General features: G+C 41.3%; 1 long non-coding RNA gene across 1 annotated transcript; it reads left to right on the plus strand.

The window, feature by feature from the left end:
• The first annotated feature begins 395 nt into the window (after window positions 1-395).
• Window positions 396-6,550, plus strand: LOC144505500 (uncharacterized). Its single transcript, XR_013499819.1, has 3 exons — window positions 396-461; window positions 2,854-3,139; window positions 5,501-6,550. It is a non-coding gene; the product is annotated as an uncharacterized LOC144505500 (long non-coding RNA).
• Window positions 6,551-7,293: the final 743 nt, after the last annotated feature.

The following is a 7,293-nucleotide window of genomic DNA, read 5'->3' on the forward strand; positions in this document are numbered from 1 at the left end:
GTGTTCTTGGAATCTGTACAAGCATATTACAGTCACTGATGTCACCGTGGTTGACAAAGTATCACAGCATGACACTGTAAATAATACTGGTAGCTGCCTGAATTGTACCATTCGATGCCCTGGTACCAATTAGCTGGCTCACAATATCACAGAAATCTGCTCATCTGGGTATGTTGCTGATAATTAAATTACACCAGATCATCTCCTAACTGCAGTGATTTAAATACTTGAGGAATCAATTGATGCCGAACACTTGTTAACCCCTTTTACCTCCTCTGTGTTCAAGTCAGTTCCTTTAGTACCTAGCCAGTCCTCTAGGTGGAGCAGGCCACCTTAGGGAATTTGCCATTCCCATCAATTTCATTTCCTGTCACCTGATCCGCATATCAGCACAGCTGTTGGAAACTATGGAGGGCCGCTTAATATGATCCCCCGCCCCTGACCCAGCAATGATATTTGAGGTCAGTGCCACATTAGGGGAAGTCAAATAAAATGTAAAAAAAACTGTCGGAATGTCAGTGCTGGTATGCAAAGTGTGGAATCCGGTCTGCACATGTAATAATAACTGCAACATGTTTAATTCATTAGAAATCATGCTTTCCTTTCGCAAGTTTCCAGATATTACAAAATCATCTTTCTCAGGGGAAGAAAAATAATGAACCCAGTGTCACTTGCTGATGGCAGAAATGTGTGGCCAAGTTAGCTCTTGGGCTGAAAGACAAGAGGTCAGATTAAAGTACGAGTCAATAGCCGAGTGCTTTAATCAGCTCAAACTTGCTGATTCTGGAATGGAGACTCCTCAGGCCTTACACTGCCAACATTAATTGATACTGTCAAGCAAAGAACTTCAGCTTCAGCAATTACTGGACAGTTTGTTCTTTGACTTTATTTGACAGTTAGCAGTTTTGAACACTTAAGCATTCTGTCCTTGGTTTCTGTTTTTGTCTATTTTTTAGGACTTTGGTCTTTTTGCAGGAATGTCGCTTGTGTTCCACATTTTTCTGCTGACTGTTTGCCTTTTGAAAGTGCTTTTACAATGTACCAGTCACTGCTTCCAGTTAGTGGCTGCTAGATAACTAATTCTATTCATTCACCTACTCAGAAATATTAACTCTTTGCCAATGCAGAAAGAAAAAGACTTTCCATTCAAGCAGTTGTCTTGCTATCAAACCTTTCAGCATTGATCTCGACTACCATTCATAAAATCTGAGTTCTATAGAGTAAATTGTAAATAATCCTGGTTGTTCTGATATATTTAATCACATACATCCTGTACTAATGCACTGACAATCTTCAGGATACTTATTCCTTTACTATTTCATTCCTTTTCCATCGTTAGTTAATCAGAGTTGTTTTCCTTGTCAGGTCTCTGTTTCTGAAGTTACTGAAGCCTTGCTGGGGACGTGCTACATAGGTCTCTGAGAGTCAGGTGCCTGTATCTAGGAACTGAAACCATGAGAGGCAGCAGCAATGGGGTGGCATCGCAGCCTAACCCAATCCAACCAATTTCCGCACATGCACACTCTTAACATAAGTCATTAGATAGTAATTCAACAGCAGACCTGCATATTGAGGTCAGGTAAACTGCCCCTGCGCACCTTTGGTTGAGATCAGCTAACATACCATGGCCTGGGATTTGACATTGGAATAATTTTAGTCTGTGTGGTTTATCTAACCAGTGAAGAAACCAGCTGAGCAATCAGAAGCGTCAAGTTGTTAGAATTAGTTTGAATTAACCATGTGAAACTATAAAGGAATGGCTTTGTGGCAAGGGACAGCAGAATACAACACAGGACGAAAGTGACAGAGGAGCAATAGTGACAATTAGAAAAGGTTACAAGGATAAGAAGGGGTAAGGCCATGGAGGGATTTGAAAACCATTGAGAGTGACTGCACTTGATATTAAGGCAAGAGTTGACAAAGTGTTATCAGGGAACCCCAGCCAAATTGAAGTTAATGGGAATCAGGGGCAACGTCTCCACTGGCTGGAGTCATACCTAGCATTGGAAGCTGGATTATTGCTACAGAAACTGCTCAGAGCATCTTCAGCTGCTTCAATGGTTTTCTTTCCATCACAAGGTCAGACATGGGGAAGTTTGTTGATGATCAAACAATGTTTGGTTCTATTCCCAATTCCTCAGATAATAGGGAGACTGGATCTATTGGCACCAGATCCTGTACAGCATTCAGGCTTTGGGCTAATAATGCCAGGTAACATTCATGCCACACACGTGTCAGACAATGACCATCTGCACCAATGGAAAGTCTGACCACCTCCCCTTGACGTTTAATGCCTTTACCAATGTCATAACCTGGGGATCACCATACAAACGTATGAATTAGGAGCAGGACTAGGCCACTCGGCCCCTCGAGCCTGCTCAACCATTCAGTAAGATCATGGTGATCTGATTGTAACTTCAACCTCACATCCCTGCCTACTCCAATAATCTTTCACTCCCTTGTTAATCAAGAATCTATCTAGCTCTGCCTTAAAAATATTCAAAGATTCTGCTTCCACTGCCTTTTGAGAAAGAGAGTTCCAGAGATTCACAACCCTCAGCGATAAAAAAAATTCTCATCACCTCTCTCTTAAATGAGTGCCCCCCTTTTTTTAAACAGTAACCCCTCACTCTAGATTCTCTGACAAGAGGAAACACCCTCTCCACATTTGCCCTTTCAATTCCCCACAGAATGTTAAAGGTTTCAATCAAGTCGCCTCTTATTCTTCTAAATGTCAATGGATACAAACCTAACCTCCCCAACCTTTTCTCATAAGACAACCCGTCCAATCCTGGAATTAGTTGAGTAAACCTTCTCTCAACTGCTTCTAATGCATTTACATTTTTCCTTAAGTAAGGAGATCAACGCTCCATCAGTACTCCAGATGTGGTCTCGCCAATGCCCTACACAACTGAAGCACAACCTCCCTACTTTTGTCGTCAATTCTCCTCACAAGAAGCTGGACCAGCTGTATAAATACTCTGGCTGCAACAGCAGGTCAGAGACTTGGAATTCTGCAGAGAGTAACTCACTTCCTGACTCCCCAAAACCTGTTGGTCATCTAAAAAGCACAAGTCCGGAGATGGAATACTTTCCATTTGCTTGGATGAATGCAGTTTTCCTCATACTTTCTACCAAAGTGAGTTACTCCACATTTTGGCGCATTAAATATCATTCATCAATTCCACAAACCTGTCCATGTCCTTTTGAAGTTCTACACTATTTTCTTCATGTTTCACAATACTTCCAAGTTTTGTATCTGTGGGTGCAACTCATCTGGTTCTGGTGCCTTATCAACTTTAATTACAGATAGCCTATCCATTACCTCCGCCCTGTCAATTTAAAACCCTTCAAGTGTCTGATCTTACTTCTGATGTCAATCCCTGAGCTGGTGCTTGTGGTAGTGGTATTGATTGACACAGTGCCTTCCTCCTTACTCCCCTCTATCTCTATAGGAGGATACGTGTGATGAGACTATATAAAACTTGTGAATGAAGATTTGGGAATTAGGGATCGACAATAGATGTGGATATGTAAGGATGCTGGATGTGCATATTCCCCTTGGTAACATATCCACTGTTCTGCCACTCCCCACCTGATCATGGCCAGATTTGCCTCCTCAAGGAGAGTGATCTCATGCATTTGTGCCTCCCCTCCCCCAGTCAGGCTCTGATGGTACCTGTTATGTTCTACCTTGCCTTGAAGAGAAAGATTTGTGATTGTGAATGATTGTGCTGACAGAGGCGTGTGTGTAATGCCTCACACGCTGAAGAACTGAGATGTATCTGATGTGTCGTGAAGGATGCAATAGTGTGAGATGTGTGAATGCCAGTGTTTAGTTAGATGGGGAATGGAATACACTGAGGTTGTGAAGCTGGTGGTGAAGGTGCAGTTATTGTGTTTCTGAGATGGAATCTTAGTTTGAATACTCATGTCAAATCATTATATTTTTCGTGACATTGGAACCATATCCTGTGAGTGTCACCTCCTTAATAACCTCCTCCCACACCCAGTTGCCCTTTTCCCCCTTGATGATTTAGTACGTCCTTTTTCCTCTAGCCCACCTCCACCAGGACCTCCAATGCCATGAGCAAGAACCTCTGAGTTCTCTCCCTCAGCCCCTGAGCCAATCTGAAATATTCCATTGTCTGCCAAACAACGCACTCCACACCTTCAGTGGAAATGAAATCATGGAAGCTGCACGTACTGCTGCTGCAAAATCAGTCTAATCAGCACTTGAGTGCTAAGTGTGAAGGTAAATGTGTAGGTATCCAGTTTAGCAACTCCAGACATGTTATTTAATCCCAAACTCGCAGGCGTAAACCAGCATTTTAGAAAGGTGTGTCTTAATGGCACAGTATCCTTTTAGCACCTGTTTCCACCCTTCCTCACAAATTAACCCTCAGAATCTTTCAAATTACATTTAGGCTCCATGTAACTAGATCACAATGCACACAAGAAGGTGTGGAAGGTAGAAGACCTGTAATGGTAAGGAGACAAAGTTCTAAACATCTGCCACACAATAACTGTCCACATGTTTCCCTTTTCGGGTTATCCTTTGCTAGAATGAGCTCCGACTTCTTGGTATGCTTTTGTCCTTGTTGCTAGGCATTTCCTCCTTACAGTACAAAATAGCTGCTATTTTTAGTCAGGAAAAGCTCAGAGATAATCAGTGCACATTTCTTCAAAAGGAGATCTTTGAAAACCAGAGAACAATTTAGAAATCAGAACGTAAATAATTTAAGGTTTATTAATTGCATTATTATATTAAATATATTACATCCCTGTCATTCCATTGCTAATCATACCTGCCTAAAATTTAAGTCCTGCATCCATCCAATATTGATGTTACTGTTTCCTATAGCAACCATTTTGGTTCGACTGGGTGGAATCTTTTCTCTGTAAGCCTCTCAATTTTGTGAATTGTGTCTTTTTGGCAATTATTTATAAACTTATTTTTCATACTTGTCAAGCCTAATGTACCTTAATCCCCAATCATTCTAAATTGACCCTCCAAGGATATGATGGTCAATAATTGTCTGGCCTAAGCTCGATTTCCTGGCACTGTGCACATGTATATGTTATTGGTTAACTGTATCACAATTGACATCAATCTATCAGGATGGTTAATGAGGGCATATCTTTACAGAAGGGGGAATTTTCTTCGGCATCCATTGATTTTCAGTATATTTAAATAGAAATAGCTGATGGATCATTAAGACATTTTAGTTCTGGTTTGCTGGTTTATCGGTTGACCTGTAAGCCAGCACTTTAACAGATTGCAGATACCACTCGGTTAGACATCAGCATCAACGTGCTTGTCATTAATGATTTTTAATAATTGATGACCTATATGTAATTTCTAGTCAATACGAGAGTGTTCAGCAGATGTACCCTCATATTTTTTCACCACGGGCTGTGGAAAAAAAAGAACAAATTTAGCTTGTGACTGTCAGAACTACACAGATGGATTACAAATTTCATCCTTTGCTCTCTGCAGCGATCTCCATATATAACAGTGGCAGTGCATCACTGTGCCCTCTACAGAGGCATGACTCGAACAGCCTTCTCTGCACAATGCCTATCAAAGCCCGTATCCCGGAAATGTTCTCCAGCTGGAGATTATGCCAACTTTGCTCATGCCAAGAAGGTGAACACAGCAATGGCAGTGTGCTGTGCGGCATCATGCCATGGAATGACAATGAACAGGTTGCCTGCTCACCAAATAGTGAGGCTCTGGTAAATTTAATCTACAGCAGGCCTTTTTCAAAAAAAGCTCATAATTATAACACTGTAATGTAATAAGGCAGCTTTTGAAACTTGTTTGCTATTGCCACGCTCATTAATATGGTGGTACAGTCAATAAATTATAAGTCAACGAACCTTGCATCTTTTCCAGCACCTGGCATTCTGGACAAATTTTGGGTGGCACGGTGGCACAGTGGTTAGAACTGTTGCCTCACAGTGACCCAAGCCGGGAATCAAACCCGGGTCCCTGTGCAGAGTCCGCACGTTCTCCCCATGTTTGCATGGGTTTCCTCCGGGTGTTCCGGTTTCCTCCCACTGTCCAAAAGACGTGCTAGTTAGGTGCATTGGTCATGCTGAATTCTCCCTCAGTGTACCCAAAAAGGTGCCGGAGTGTGGTGACTAGGGGATTTTCACAGTAACTTCATTGCAGTGCACAAGCCTACTTGTGACACTAATAAATAAATATAAAAAACCTAAAGTGATTGAAACAAATCTATCAGATAATATTCAAAGAGGACGGCAGTGTTGTGATGGAGGTAGTTACCATCAATTTGAAAGGATGTTTGTGTTTAGACTTGGTTTTATAACCATGCACCTAGCCTTTTCTCAATGTTTGGCAGATTTAAACACACTGAAACATGTTGGGTTAAATTGTAATTTGAGAGAGAGAGAGACTGCTATTACCGTTCTCAAGCCTGCAAAGTTTTATGTCTGTGTTTACAGTTGCCGTAGTTATATGGTAAAATATTGACAAAGATATTTATTGCAGTTAACAGCGCATCAGAAACAGGAATTGATATTGTTGGAATATGAAGAGAAGACCAATCATGGAACGTGTGGTGAAATAATTTGCAAATAAAATCTCTCCCTAGCCATCTTATCTGTGATGCTTTGTGTCACCTTCATTCCTATGTCAGCCTCTAACACTGCATGATCAGCCTGCCCTTAGCGATAGTTCCGCATTACAGACAGTTTAATCATACTATAAAATGTAATCTACTGATGTTTAATTGAATCTGTGAAATTCTAGCATTCCGACATTCTGACTAAAGCAAAGAACAAAGTAATGCTTTCTGCCAGTAATTGATAAACATTCAGCTGCATCATCAAGCTAGCCGTGCATCTGTTACTTCTGTTCATAATCGCAATCACCGTGTTGCCAGGCAGCCAAGCACTGGCTTCAATGCCCAACAGACACCAATTATGCAAATAATGCCAAGGACAAGATTATTCATATTCAGCTGTTGATGCTTCAGTCACATCTGCTCATCGATTTTGCAAATTTATGCTGATTCAGTAATAGCCTCTCCAGTCATTAGTACGCCTGAATCCTATCCATCTGACGCTCTCTCCATCTCAACTCCTGTCACTTACTGTTATGAAATAAGGACAGCTCTGATGATTAAAGCAGCAATTGAAAATACCACTGATCTGAAATTCTTCCAAAGCATTTAGGCTTCTTTAAACAAAAGAAGGCACGTTTTCCTGTGACATCACCTGAAGTGGATTTGCCTGGCAAAAAATATCTGCAGCCCCAATTTTAAG

This window comes from Mustelus asterias, chromosome 16 (assembly GCF_964213995.1).
Source record: "Mustelus asterias chromosome 16, sMusAst1.hap1.1, whole genome shotgun sequence".
Classification (NCBI taxonomy): Eukaryota; Metazoa; Chordata; class Chondrichthyes; order Carcharhiniformes; family Triakidae; genus Mustelus; species Mustelus asterias.